Genomic DNA, 14592 nt, shown 5'->3' on the forward strand with positions numbered 1-14592 from the left:
GAATTGATTCAACAGCAACTGGTTTGGATTTTGTTTGGTTAGAATCTTTATGGGAGCCCATCTCCAGATCTTTTCAATCCCTGAGCTGGTGGGTTCCAACGGCCCACCTTTCAGTTAGCCAAGCACTTAACCGTTGCACCTCCAATACTTAACTCTGCACGCGAGAGGGCCCTCTCCTGACGTCTCCCGTCTCCTCACCCCGCACACTTTGGCGTTGTCCTTGCTTCTAGACCCCGCCCTCCCCTCTGGAGGCCCAACCCCCCCACGCCCGCCCCCCACCCGGGCCGCTGGGCGGGGCCGGCAGCCATGTTCCTCGCCGTCCAGCCAGTTACTCCCGGAAGCCCTGGGACGAGTGGTGAGGGGCCCGGGCCGGATGGCGCGCCTTAGAGAGGATGCTGTTCGTGCTGCTTTCCCTGCCGTGTTCTCTGAAAGGTATGAAACTCCGACACCTGGCTGGAGGGACCTGCTCCCAGACTGAACAAGCCTGGCCCCTCGAAGGTGTGGAGGGAAGGCGCCAGGAGTGCGGGTCCCAGTCCCAGCATCCCGTGGCCTCCAGAGGTTGGAGAGTCCGGACGTTGGGTTAGCAGCTTGCGTTGCCCCCTCCAGCGTACTCCGTCCCGAGTGATCCCCAGGGGCGGACGCTGCGCGGGGGCCGGGCAGATGCAGCCACTCTAGGGGCTGCGAGAGGGAGCCTCTGGCCCGGGAGACTCAGCTGGTCTGCGAATTTGCATCCCTGTGGATTTGCGGGGGGGGGGTCCAGCCGCGGGATCCAGCTGCGGAGTGCCCTCGGGCCTGGGGGCTTGAAGGGCTTGGGGAGAAAGGCCGTGTCCAGGGCTGCACCCAGGTCCCTACTCTGCCCGGGGCGGGTTTGCGGGTCAAGCTGGAGGATGGGGGCCTGCCCACCCCGCCCCCCACCTGCTCCCTGTGCCAGGGGGGGAACCAAGGCCCAGAGTTCGCCCGGGCGGGTGAGATTCCAGACTGAGGGCGGGGCACTCGCCCCCATTCCTCCTCCCACCCCCACCAGACTCCGTAGGGTGCCACGGACAGGGGACAGAGGGATCCCCCGCCCAAGGCCCTGCTGCCCCTTACTGTCTTGGGCGCTGTGCCTGGGAGGCTGAGGCACCCCGCGCCCGCGCCCGGCCGGTCTACTCTCGGGGCTGGGGCGTCGGCGCGGCCCCACCGGGAAAGGAAGGGGTCCTGGGAATCTGTGGAGCAGCGCGGGGACCCTACTCCTTGTGGAAGCAGTGATTCAGTGTGTGTTAACAGTGTGGATGCCGGGTCCCGCTCCCCCTCTGGGTGGCGGGGGTGGGGGTAGCAGGAAGGGGTCCTGAGCAACCAGGTCATTTGTTAACTTAAACGTTTGTGCAGCGCTGTGTACCGGTCGCTGTGGACGCGGTCTCTGGTGCTGAGGGGATTTGAGGGTTCCTCACACTGGCGGGATTTGGAGCCTCTACCCTGGTGGCAGTAGGTTTAGTGGGTTACCCTGGTGGCATAGTGGTTACGTGCTAAGGCTGCTAGTCAAAAGGTTGGCAGTTTGAATCCACCAGGTGCTCCTTGGAAACTGTGGGGCAGTTCTACTCTGTCCTATAGGGTCACTATGAGTCAGAATTGACTGGATGGCAACGGGTGTGTTTTGTTTTTTTTTTTAGGTTGGAGATTAGGTGTCTCTCAGGCTGACATTTGAAGGTCTGGAGCTGACGGTTTATGAGGGTTTCTAAGGGTTTTAAGTGCTCCGGCCATGGGCACCAACCCGATCTTCCAGCACCTGCGGACGGACCGCCCCCCCCCCGGGGGATTGGCTGCTCTGGGACCCCAAGCCCAGAGGGCGGTGAGAAGCTGACAAACGTGAGTGATGTCCTGCAGGCTCCAGTTGGCGGGGCAGCCCTGCTCACATGGTCTCAATACCGGCAATCGGGCAATCGGCTTCGTGCCTGGGGGTGGTTTCCGAATGTTCCCTCGTGTCCCCCCACCCGTGCGGGGCGACAACTCTCCCCTGGGCGGGGACCTAGTAGAGGCCTGCAGGGCATCAGGGTATGGAGGGGCAGAGCTTGGGCGGGGAGGATGCAGCCCTGCAGGTTCCTCTACGTGACCACGGCGGGGGGGTGCGGGTCATGAAGGCTGGGCCTGGTAGAGGACCCACTAGGGCGCGCAGAAGGAGTGGGTTAGGATAATCATAGCATTAATGGGAGTATTGAGAGAGCGCCCTGGGGCCTTGGGTCCCTCGGGAAGAAAAGCTTCTGCTATCGCCACTGGAGCAGTACCCAGGTCAGTCCCGGCTTAGGTCCAGGAGGTTCCCATGCTCAGAGGGTCTGGTGGGCAGAACAGAACCGGCGGTGCGCGCGCCCTCTCGCGGCCTTGCACCGAATCGCTGAAGTTCAGTGTCAGGCGATTCTAAGCCATGGTTTTGGAACTGAATAGTGAAGCAGAGCAAATGATGCAGTGCCTTGATGGGACCGGTGGAGACAACAAGAAGCAAAGCACAGCTGAAACTTCAAAATTCCACTGAGTGTTAGTAGGATTTGGAGGAAGAAAATAGACGGAGAGTCGAGAGGCCCAGAGATGCAGAAGGGTTAGAGGATTAGGGTTAGGGGTTAGGGTTTGGTGTTAGGGGTTCAGGTTGGGGGGTTAGAGGTTTGGGAGTTAGGTTTAGGGGTATAGGTTTTAGGTGGTTGGGGGTTGGGGTTAGGGCTGGGGTTACTAGGCTCGGGCACAATTGGTTTAGGGTTAGGGTTAGAGTGAGGCTGAGGTTGATTCCCCAGTCTTGTGTACCGTCTTTCCTTTGCCAGAGTTACCACCGATCTGTTGTTTGGTTGGAAACCCTGATGGCGTAGTGGTTAAGAGCCACCGGTGCTAACCAAAGGTCTGCAGTTCGAATCCACCAGGCACTCCTTGGAAACTCTATGGGGCAGTTCTAATCTGTCCTGTAGGGTCACTATGAGCTGGAATTGACTCGACAGCAGTGGGTTTGGTTTTTTTGGTTATTGTTTAGTTGGCTTTTCTCTACCCGCTCTTCGTCTCCCTGGTGAACATCAAGGATTGTTTCTGTGCATAAATGTTTTCAGGAGTTTTTATGATAGTGGTCTCTTACTGTATATGTCGTTTTGTGATTGGCTTAGTGTGATGCGCCCCAGATTCATCCATGGTGTGAGATGTTTCGGAGATTCATCATTGGTCTTTATTGTCGTGTAGTGTTCCACTGTGTGTACGTACCGTAGTTTGTTTATCCATTCCTCTGTGGACGAGCACTTAGGTTGTTTCCATCTTTTTGCTACTGTGAATAATGTTGCAGTGAACACGGGTGTGCATATGTCTATTCCTGTGACTGCTCATGGAAACCCTGGTGGCTAGTGGTTAAGTGCTACAGCTGCTAACAAAAAGGGTTAGGGCTTGGGGTTAGGGATGTTAGGGTTAGGTTTGTTAGAGTTAGGGTCGTTAGGGTTTGGGGTTAGAGTTTAGGGTTAGGGTTTTTTGGTTGGGGTTAGGTGTTAGGGTTAGGTTTAGGGTTTGAGGTTAGAGTTTGGAGTTACAGGTTAGGTGTTAGGGGTTGCAGTTTGGGGTTTAGGGTTTTGGGGTTTAGTCGTTAGGGTTTGGGTTAGGTTTTAGGGGTTAGGGTTTAGGTTTAGGATTGGGGTTGGTGTTGGGTTTGTTTGGGATATGTGGTTTGGGGTTAGAGGGTCGGTGTTAGAGGGTTGGGGTCTAGAGGGTTGGGGGTTAGAGATTGAGGGAGTTAGAGGGTGAGGGGTTAGAAGGTGAGGGGGTTAGAAGTTGAGAAGATTATAGAGTGAGGGAGTGAGAAGGTGAGGGTGTGAGGGGGTGAAGGTTAGGGTTTAGGGTTAGAGGGTTTAGGCTTAGGGTTCAGAAGCTTGGGGTTAGGGGGTTAGGGTTTCAGGGTTCAGAGGTTGGGGTTGGTGTTGTGGTTAGGGTTAGAGAGTTAGGGTTAGAGGATTAGGGTTAGGGGTTAGGGCTAGGGCTTAGGGGTTCAGGTTTAGGGGTTTGGGATGGGTTTGGGGTAAGGTTTTAGGGTTTAGGATTAGAGGGTTAGGCTTAGGGCTTAGAGTTTAGGGTTTTAGGATTTAGAGTTTAGGGCTTAGGGCTTAGAGCCTAGGGTTTAGGGCTTAAGGTTTAAGGCTTAGAGTGAGCGTTAAGGCTGGGGGCTGGGGTTAGGGTTTAGGGTATTAGGGTTAGAGGGTTAGACGGTTTAGTGTTTAAGTTTAGGGTTTAGGGGTTAGGGGTTGGGGTTAAGGGTGTTAGTGTTTAGGGTTGTGGCGTTTAGGGTGTTAGGGTTAAATGTGTTAGGGCTAAGGGTGTTAGGGTTTTGCGTGTTAGGGTTTTAAGTGTTATGGTTTAGGGTTTAGAGTTAAGTGATAGGGTTAGGCTTAGGCTCATTCTTAGGTTTAGGGCTAGGGATTTGAGGTTTAGGGTTTGGGGTTAGGTTTGGAGGTTGGGGTTAGGATTAGGGCTAGGGTTAGAGGGTTAGAGGTTAGAGTTAGAGGGTTAGGGTTTCGGATTAGGGTTTCATGTTAGCGTTAGAGGGTTAGGGTTCGAGGGTTAGGGTTAGGGTCATTAGGGTTAGGGTGGTTAGGGGTTAGGGTTAGGTGTTAGGGTTTAGGGTTTACGGTTAGGTTTAGGGTTTGGAATTTGAGGTTTGGGTTTAGGGTTTGAGGCTTAGAGTATAGGGTTTAGTGTGTAGGGTTTTGATGTGTAGTGTTTTGGGGTGTAGGTGTTTAGGTTGTAGAGTTTAGGCTATAGGGGTTAGGGTTTGGGTTAGGGTTAGGGTTTAGGGCCTTGGGGGTTAGGACCTAAGGGCTTAGGGTCTTAGGGGCTTTGGGGCTCAGGGCTTAGGGGCTAGAGTTAGAGGGCTAAGGCCAGAGGGCCCGAAGGCCAGAGGGCCAGGGTTATGGTTTGATTCCTGGCTGGCAATTTTTTTCCTTCAATATTTTGTGTAAGTCATCCCTTTGCCTTCTTGCCTGCATGATTTCTGCTGAGTAGTCCAAGTTTTTTATTATTTACTCTCCTTTGTTGGTGACTTCCTTTATCCCTAGCCTCTCTTAAAATTCTCTTTATATTTGATTTTGGCAAGTTTGATTATTATGTGTCTCGGTCACTTTCTTTTGAGATCTACCTTATGTGGAATTCGATGAGCATCTTTCATGATATCATGGAAGTTTTCTGCCAACAAATCTTCAACAGTTCCCTTTGTATTTTCTGTTAGCCCTCCCTGTTCTGGTACTGAAATCACTCATAGTTATTTCTCTTGATAAAGTCCCATATGATTCTTTGGATTTCTTCATTTAAATTTCTTTTATCTGCTTTCTCTTCAAATATATTAGTCCCAAGAGTTTCACCTTCAATCTCAGTAATTCTGCCTTCCAATTCCTCAGTTGTGCTCTTCTTACTTTCTATTGAGTTTTCTAACTCTGTAATTTTATTGTTAATCTTCTGAATCTCTGATTGCAGTCTCTCTATGGTTTCTTGCAGCTTATTAAATTTTTAACTATGTTCTTGAGTAACCTTTTTAATTTCTTCAGCTGCTTTATCTTTATGTTCCTTGGCTTGATCTGCATTTTGCCTCATTGGAGAAATCCTTGGGCCCTTCACTGGCTCGCCATGCAGCTCCACAACGTCCACTCCTGGCCGTGGCATTTGGCCGGTGCCCGACTGAACGTGTGCTCCGGAACCATGTTTCTCCACCCATCACTATCATTCTGCCACCAGGGGATATGTGAGTATGGGAGTCACCATTTCTCACTGGTAGCAGCGTCACAAGTCACTAGACTTCCAGGTACCCGCAGACCTAGGCTGCCTTCTGCCTCAGGCAAGGTCCCGAATCCTTTATACCAGATGCTGACACCGGGCAACTGGTGAACATTCATTTTGATCGACACAGAGGTCTGAGTGAGGGTCAGCAGGCCAGGTAGGTGAAGTCAAGGCCAGGTGGGCGGGACTAAGGTTTCTTTGCCATCACCATGGAGAGAGTCTCCCCACCGGAAGAGTGGGCAGAGCTTATGATGGGCCTGGTGACAAGACTCAGCCAATGGCAGAGATCCAGTCCACCAGGCAGATGACACAGGGTCCTCCATTGTGACCTAGGACACCTAGTGGCCACAGGATTTGAGCACACCCTGGGAAAGGCTACGCAGGCACAAGGGAGCCCCTGGTGCGGACTGCTTCACGGCATTGGCAGAGCAGGCCAGGGTCCAATTTTCCCACTTTCCTCAGGATATCAGTACGCAAGACATCCTCACTCAGCATCTCTTGCCTCTCTCTCTGTATGTGTTCATTCTCTGAAATCTCTTCCTTCTCTCCCTGAGTCACTTCACAGCTTGGAGTGCCTGATAGAGTGCCTAGAGACGAAAGAGCAAAGGGGGAAGGTGACTGATTGGGGAGCTACATCACGGGTGTACTCTGGCCAGGTGAAGCTTGTTGACATGTGGCAGCCTCTCCGGAGACTACTAATTCCGCTGACGACATTCTATGCAAATACCCGGGTGAGTGCCATGGGCAGAAAACATTGACACATACCTGCCAGAGGCCTATCCTGGGTCTGAAGAGTCCACCCCGGTCTCCAGCGACTCATCATCTCAGCACACACTTTGCTGCACGCATGGAAATCGCCTCTCTCCACGAATGCCTTCACCTGCTAGGAAACACACGATGTCACTCAGCCAAAGGAGAGCACAGGCAAAGTCAACTGAAGCCCCCATTGTCAAGATTTTGCTTCTGCTGGGCCACAGCCCCCGGTGGCACACTGCATGCGCGTCACTTCTCCAAAGACAAGGCCGAATTCTGGACAACCAGGGCCCCAGCAGTCCAGAGTCTGCAGAAGGCGGCACATGGATCGCCTCTTTGCCACATACAGGAGGGAGGCCTGTGCCCTAGACTGGCTCCGCTAGAGCTCCACGACCTCAGCTATTTTCCCTGACCTTTGGCCCGTGCCCTCATGAGTGTGTTATCTCTAGTTACACTTCTCCTCCGACCACTCTGAATCCACCACCTGCGGATACCTGAGTATGGAAATTAACATCTATCACTCGCTGCAGTGTCACAGGTCGGTCACTAGGTGTCTAGGCTCAGACTGACCTTGGCTGTCTTCTGCCCAGGCAACTAGCCTAAGCCTTCAAAGGAAATGAGGACACGTGGTCACTGGCCGACATCCTTTAACCAACACTGAGTCCCTGGTCAGCATCCTGGAGTCCTGGCAAGAAGAGCCAGGCACCTCCAGGAGCATCTGGAGGAGGAGACAGGGGCTGAACAGGCTACCACACCTACTGGTGCTGCTACACATGTGGGAGACCTGGCTGCAGAGGGTGCAGGCATGGCCTCAGGGTCAAAGGAGAAAGCACCTGAAGACGTGCTAGGACCCTTAGACTGAGAGAAGCAGGATGTCTGGACTGCAAAATATGCACTCTTCAGGGAAGAAGTTCATTCAAGCTTCTTAAACCCACCTCACCTGGAAAATCCATCCTCTTTTAGCCTTGTGCCCCTTCCACACCCCTTCTAGTACAAAGAGAGATGCAGCCCTACGGCACCAGGGTGGAAGAAGCCCCAGGATAGCTGTCCGAAGACATGAGGTCCACTCAAAAGCTTCCCCCGCCAAGGAGAGAAGAGGACAAGACTCATCTGCAGATGAGGTCTCAGGGCCCTGAGAATGAGCATAATGTTTGTAAGGAAAGAGAAATAGGATTTCAGTGGGATATGGAAGTCTGACAAAGAGCCTCTGCAAAGATAGCTCTAAGGGAGGTGTGATTGTGAAGGTGGTCTGGTCACTGAGTTCTTTGTAGTACAAGGTACCAGACAGAAGCCAGACTCTGGGGGGAACCTGCCTGCCGGTGAGCAGTGGGCATAAAACCCTAAACCAATGAGAATCGAATCCCTTCTCAGCAGCTTCTGCACAGATCAGTGATGTTTGCTTGGTCTTTCTCTTTTCTGTGGTCTAACCTGATCTGTTCTGAGATCAGAGAGTTGGAATAGAAAAGCCTGACTGAGATGAAACGAGCAAAGAGAAGACAAGGCCTCCTAAATCTGGTGAAGACAGAACACAGATAACCAAAGGTGAGGATGGGAAGAAACAGATTGAGTTCCAAGTCCCATCCACAGTATCCCAGGGCCTGGGAATCCCTGGAAGTGCCAGAGGTGTGTACTCCCTGGGAGATGCGACCCCAAGTGTCAGAGGAAGCCCTGTGGAGCAAGGAAGGGAGGGCAGGGCCTCTAGGATGGGCACTTCCATACAGGCTGCCCATGTGAATTTCTCACAGTGACCGTGACAGATCCTGAGAGGGACAGTTTGAGGCAAAGGAAAGTAAGTTTTCTGAAGAGGGGTGAATTCCACAGTCGCCTGATAATGAAACAGAAATCCCGTCCTGCTCAGAGGTACTGAGTAGGAGGGATTGTGAATTCCCATCCTGCACAGAGGTTGGCTGGGAAGTTCGACTGTCTAAAGACAACGTGGCCAAAGTCTTCTTTATCTTTCAAAGATATATCTTTAACTTCCTGCAAATTGAATCCTGAAAAAAAGCCTAGAATATACAAGTGTGGGTTTTTCAGGAGAGCAACAAGGGGAGAAGGTGATAGTGGCATATCAGAGAAGGAGAACAATAGTCTAAGGGTCCCTGTGTTACTTAATGAATCACACACGGTGTCAAGCATTCTTCCTTACCTGTAGACATGCAAATTCAGTAGATGTTTTAGCAATAACTGAATTAATCCTCAGAATTCTTTTTGGCCATTTCGAGGCATAGAGACCAGAAGAAGTCATTAGTTACAAGAGCAAGCAATAATTCGCTGGTCTGAATTTTGTTCAATTTCTGTGTTTGCCCTTCATAGATGGATAAAAGTCTCTGAATCTGGCATTGAAGACAGTGTTTTCTCTATTGTTATGGATTGAATAGTGTCCCCCAAAATGTGTGTCAACCTGGCCAGGCCATGATTCCCAGTATTGTGTGGTTGTCCTGCATTTTGTGATCTGATGTGATTACTTATGTGTTGTAAATTCTAACCTCTGTGATGTTAATGAGGCAGGATTAGAGGCAGTTAGGTTAATGAGGGAGGACACAATCTGCAGGATTAGGGTGAGTCTTGAGTCAGTCTCTTTTGAGATACAAAGAGAAAAGTGAGCAGAAATGAGAGGGACCTCATACCACCAAGGAAGAAGTGCCTGGAGTGGAGCATGTCCTTTTGACCCAGCGTCCAGGCGCTGAGAATTTCCTAGGCCAGGGGAAGATGGATGACAAGGACTTTCCCCCAGAGCCACAAAGAGAGAAAGCTTTCTCTTAGAGCTGGCGCCCTGACTTCAAACTTCTTGCTTCTTAAACTGTGAGAGAATAAGTTTCTGTTTGTTAAAGCCGTCCACTTGTGCTATCTCTGCTATAGCCACACTAGATAACTAAAAAACACATATATAAAATAGTAAAAAAAAAATGTTTCAAATACACACACACACGTATGATGTTATTAAACTTTAAAAGGTTTTACATTCTTATAACACATTTAACAACAGAGATTTGTATACAGAAGTGATAATAAGAGCCATCCCCACATAAGTATATTGTACCTGCTCCCCCAAAGTGTCCAGTGTCCAAAGATACATATGTACCCTTTTACACACTTCTTTTTGCCGGGACACGTGTAAGTACATTCATTTGTTTGTTTTTATGGAAATTAGGTCACATTCTACCCATGTTTTTCTCTGAATCACTCTTCACTTGACAATTTTTCATGGATCCTCTAAATCAGCAGACATGGAAGAAGCACTCTTTTTGGTTCTTCTCATTTTTAACTCCCACCACTCTTCTGTCAGTTTGTTGTAGTGTGGTGGCTTGCATGTTGCTGTGATGTTAGAAGCTATGCCACCGGTATTTCAAATACCACCAGGTTCACTGATGGTAGACTGGTTTGAGTGGAGCTCTGGATTTAGACAGACTAGGAAAAAGGACCTAGTGACCTATTTCTAAAAACAACTGGCCAGTGAAATCTTACAAATAGTACTGGAACACTGTCTGATGGAATGACAGAGGATAACCCCTTAGGTTGGAAGGCACTCAAAATACAAGTGGGGAAGAGCTACCTCCTCAAAGTAGATCCCACTTTAATGACGTTTCCTGATGGGGCACAACTCATAATGAGAAGAAACTGATGCAAATATCCTTTAATAATCAGAACGTGGAATGAAGGAAGTATGAATCTAGGGAAATTGGAAGTCATCAAAAATGAAATGGAATGCATAAAGGTCAGTAATCCAAGGCATTAGTGAGCTGAAATAACTTGGTTTTGGACCTTTTAAACTAGACAATGATATGTTCTACTATGCCAGGATTGAGATACTGAAGAGAACGGCATCATATTCATCGATAAAAAGAACATTTCAAGATCTTTTCTGAAGTAGAACACTACGAACAATAGGATAATATTCACAGGCCTACCAGGAAGACCAGTTAATAAGACTATTATTCAAATTTACACACACATTATGAATGTGAAAGATGAAGAAGTTGAAGGTTTTTACCAAGTTCCGCAGTTTGAAACTGATCAAACGTGATGCATTCATCAATCAAGATGTACTGATAATTACGTAATTAGAATGCGAAGTTGAAAACAAAGCAGACAAATCAGCAGTTGGAAAATAAGGTATTGATGATAGAAATGACAATGAAGCTTACCTGATAGAATTTGGCAAGACCAATGACTTATTCATTGCACATACCTTTCGTCAGGAACATAAATGGTGACTATACTCGTGAACCATTCCAGGCAGAATAGATAGGAATCAAATTTGTGGAAGGTGATGATGGAGAAGGTCAATACCATGAGTCAGAATCAGGCCAGGGGCTGACTGCAGAACAGATGATCAGTTGCTCATATTCACGTTCAAGTAGAAGCTGAAGAAAATTAAAACAAGTCCATGAGTCAAAGTATGCCCTTGAGTATATCAAACCTGAATTTAGAGACCATCTCAAGAATAGATTTGATGCACTGCACACTAATGATCGAAGACCAGATTAGTTGTGGGATGATAACAAGGACATCATATATGAAAAAAACAAAAAGTCATTAGAAAGACAGGAAAGAAAGCAAAGACCAAAGAGGATGTCACAAGAGACTCTGAATCTTGCTCTTGAATGTACAGTACCTAAAGAGAATGGAAGGAAAAATAAAGTAAAAGAGCTCAACAGAATACCTGAAAGGGAAGCTGGAGAAGACAAAGTATGATAATAATAATGTGAACAGATCTGGAGTTAGAAAACCAAAAGGGAAGAAAACACCTGGCATTTCTCAAGCTGAAAGAACTGAAGGAAATATTCAAGCCTCTAGGTGCAATACTGAAGGAAGGATTCTATGGGCAAAATATCGAACAACACAGGAAACATCAAAAGAAGACGGAAGGAATACACAGACTCAATACACCAAAAAGAATTGGTCGACATTCAACCATTTCAGGAGGTAGCATTGGATCAAGAGCTGATGGTACTGAAGGAAGAACTCCAAGCTGCACTGAAGGCATTGGCAAAAAACACGGCTCCAGGAACTGATGGAGTACCAAATGAGATGTTTCAACACAGGGACGCAGTGCTGGAGGCACTCACTTGACTATTCCAATATATTTGGAAGACAGCTACCTGACCAAATGACTGAAAGAGATCTATATGTGTACCCATTTCAAAGAGAGGTGGTCCAACGCAATGTGGAAATTATCGAGCAATGTAATGTCATTAACATCCCACGCAAGAAAAATTTTGCTGAATATAATTTAAAAACAGTTGCAGCAGTACACAGACAGGCAACTACCAAAAATTCAAGCTGGATTCAGAGGAAGACATGGAATGTGGGATATCATTTCTGATGTCTGATGGATCTTGGCTGAAAGTAGAGTATATCAGTAAGATGTTTACCTGTTTTTGTTTCCTATACAAGGACACTCAACTGTGTGGCTCATGACAAATTATGGATAGCTTAGCAAAGAATGGGAATTCCAGAACACTTAACTGTATTCATGCGGAATATCTACGTAGACCAAGAGGCAGTCATTTGAGTAGGGCAAGGGGATACTGTGTGGTTTAAAATCAGAAAGTTATGTGTCATGGTGGTATCCTTTCACCATACTTACTCAATCTGTATGCTGAGCAAACATTCTGAGAAGCTGGTTTCGAAGAACAAGAACATGGCATCAGTTTTGGAGAAAGATTCACTAACAACCTATGATATGCAGCTGATACGACCTTGCTTGCTGAAAGTAAAGAGGACTTGAAGCAGTTACTGATGAAGAGCAACCACTACAGCCTTCAGTATGGATTACACCTCAACATAAAGAAAACAAAAATTCTCACAACTGGACCAGTAAGCAACACCATGATAAACAGAGAAAATACTGAAGTCATCAAGCATTTCATTTAACTTGAATCCATAATCAATGCCCACAGAAGCAGCAGTCAAGAATTCAAACAATGTATTGCATTGGGCAAATCTGTTGCAAAAGACCTCCTTAAAGTGTTGAGAAAGAAAGATGTCACTTTGAGGACTACGGTGTGCCTGAGCAAAGCCATGATATTTTCTATCACCTCACATGCTTGAGCAAGTTAGACAATGAATACGGAAAACCGAAGAACTGATTCATTTAAAATATGGTGTTGGCAAAGAATACTGAATGTACCATGGACTGCCAGAAGAATAAACAAAACCATCTTGGAAGAAGTACACCAAGAATGCACCTTAGAAGCAAGGATGGCGAGACTTCGTTTCACGTGCCTTGGACATATTTTCAGGAGGGACCTGTCCCAGGAGAGGCTCATCATGCTTGGAAAAGCTGAGGGTCAGAAAAAAAGAGGAAGGCGCTCAACAACATGAACTGACACACTGGCTGCAAGAATGGGCTCAAACATAGCAATGATTGTGAGGATGGTTCAGGATCAGGCGGTGTTTCATTCTGTTTTACACAGGATCGATGGCATCTAACATCCACAACTAACATATGTATGCATATATATATGTATGTGTGTATGTGTGTGTGTGTATATATATATACCCATTGCCATCGAGTCGTTTCCAACTCATAGTGACCCTACAGGACAAAGTAGAACTGCCCCACAGAGTTCCCAAGGAGCGCCTGGTGGATTCGAACTGCTAACCTTTTGGTTAGCAGCTATAGCTATTAACCATTATGCGACTAGGGTTTCCATATATATATATATATATTCTCTTCACTAGTTTTGCATCTCTAGAGATCCCAGGCTAAGACATTTGGTACCTACTGTGGTTCTAGAGGAACCAAATCTTAAGGATGAGTTTTCTGAATTGATTCTCAAGTCTGGCTAGTCTTAAAGGCACTGATGACTGTCTCCAGTAGTAAACAGGCTATTGCTAATCCATGGTGGGAGGTGACAATAGAAATACGCAAAATACTACTACCACTGGATCAAATATTTGTGAGAGACAAGGCTCTGCCTGATTACATATTTGATACTTTTCTATAATTTTGTCAGAATAAGAATAATAAGGAAGCTGCTTGGTTAGTCCTGCTTTTGCTAGTCACACTGGTGAATGAAAGAAATGGGCTCAAAGCTGAAGCACCACATACAAGATCTGAAAGCTGCCACTTGTGCCCAGAAAGAAAACCATATTTCTTATAGTAACAAGGCTAATGCTGCCAAAAATAAACTCAGATTCTTATCATAAGAGTGACTGAATTAAAGCGCCAATTGAATATCCAGCCTCAAATGGTGTCTGAAGTTAGAGTGAGGGTACTGATTGGGAAGAAATGGGATCCTGAAACTCGGGATGAGGACATATGGGCAGACAGTCAGGAAGTGGGGGACAATGAACCTCCAATTTCTGTTGAATCACTCTTCCTAACAGAACCAGACCTCTTACTCCCATCTGAAGAGATTCTCTAACTTTGCCTGCTAAGGCACCCTTCCCAGTAAAACAATTATCCCTTCCACCTCCATCTAATGAGATTACCCTCAGCTGTGCCTGAAGTGTCTTGTTTGAATTATCTCCTGGGGTGGTATCTGGGGCATTGCCTGGGGCATCACCTTAGGCAGATGTCTTATAAGACACGGCTGAACATCCCACTGCCACTGCCCATTTTTGCTTCTAGACCTATACCTAGACTTCAGTCCCAACAAGCCCCAAAAGGTCAACTATGAAGTGTGACCCAGGAGAAAGTATGCTAAACTCCAAAAGAACTGCTTGATTTTTCTAATACATACATACATACATACAGAAACCTGGTGAATATGTGTGGGAATGGCTATTATGGGTGTGGGATAATGGTGCAAGCGACATAAAGGTGGATTAGTCTGAGTTTATTGATATAGACCCAGGAAGCATAGATTCTTCATTCAGTGTTTCAGCTTCAGAGGTTAGAAAAGGATCTCATAGTTTATTTGGTTGGTTTACTGAAGCATGGATTAAGTGGTGGCCTACAATAAATCAAGTGGAAATGGCAGATCTGCCATTGTATACTGTAGGAGAAGGTAACCAAAGGCTGAGGGAAACTGGCAGGTTAGAATGGATTTATTAGGCTGGACCCACAGATCCACACACGGAGTGCCCAGAGGGCTCTCTTTGTACCATAGCGGTGAGGTACAAATTTGGGAA

General features: G+C 47.4%; 1 long non-coding RNA gene across 3 annotated transcripts in view; it reads right to left on the minus strand.

Annotated features, from left to right (window-relative positions):
- Positions 1-5761: 5761 nt before the first annotated feature.
- Positions 5762-14592, minus strand: part of LOC135229201 (uncharacterized) — a 55829-nt gene continuing 46998 nt past the window's right edge. Inside the window, exons 3-4 of one of the 3 annotated variants that reach the window (XR_010319980.1) lie at positions 6523-10874; positions 5762-6344 (exon numbers count right to left, since the gene is read on the minus strand). This is a non-coding gene — a long non-coding RNA (uncharacterized LOC135229201). Of the gene's footprint in view, positions 10875-14592 lie in introns of all 3 variants that reach the window. The other 2 variants (XR_010319979.1, XR_010319978.1) reach the window with 2 other exon arrangements.

The sequence above is a fragment of the Loxodonta africana genome, unplaced genomic scaffold, assembly GCF_030014295.1.
Source record: "Loxodonta africana isolate mLoxAfr1 unplaced genomic scaffold, mLoxAfr1.hap2 scaffold_142, whole genome shotgun sequence".
Classification (NCBI taxonomy): Eukaryota; Metazoa; Chordata; class Mammalia; order Proboscidea; family Elephantidae; genus Loxodonta; species Loxodonta africana.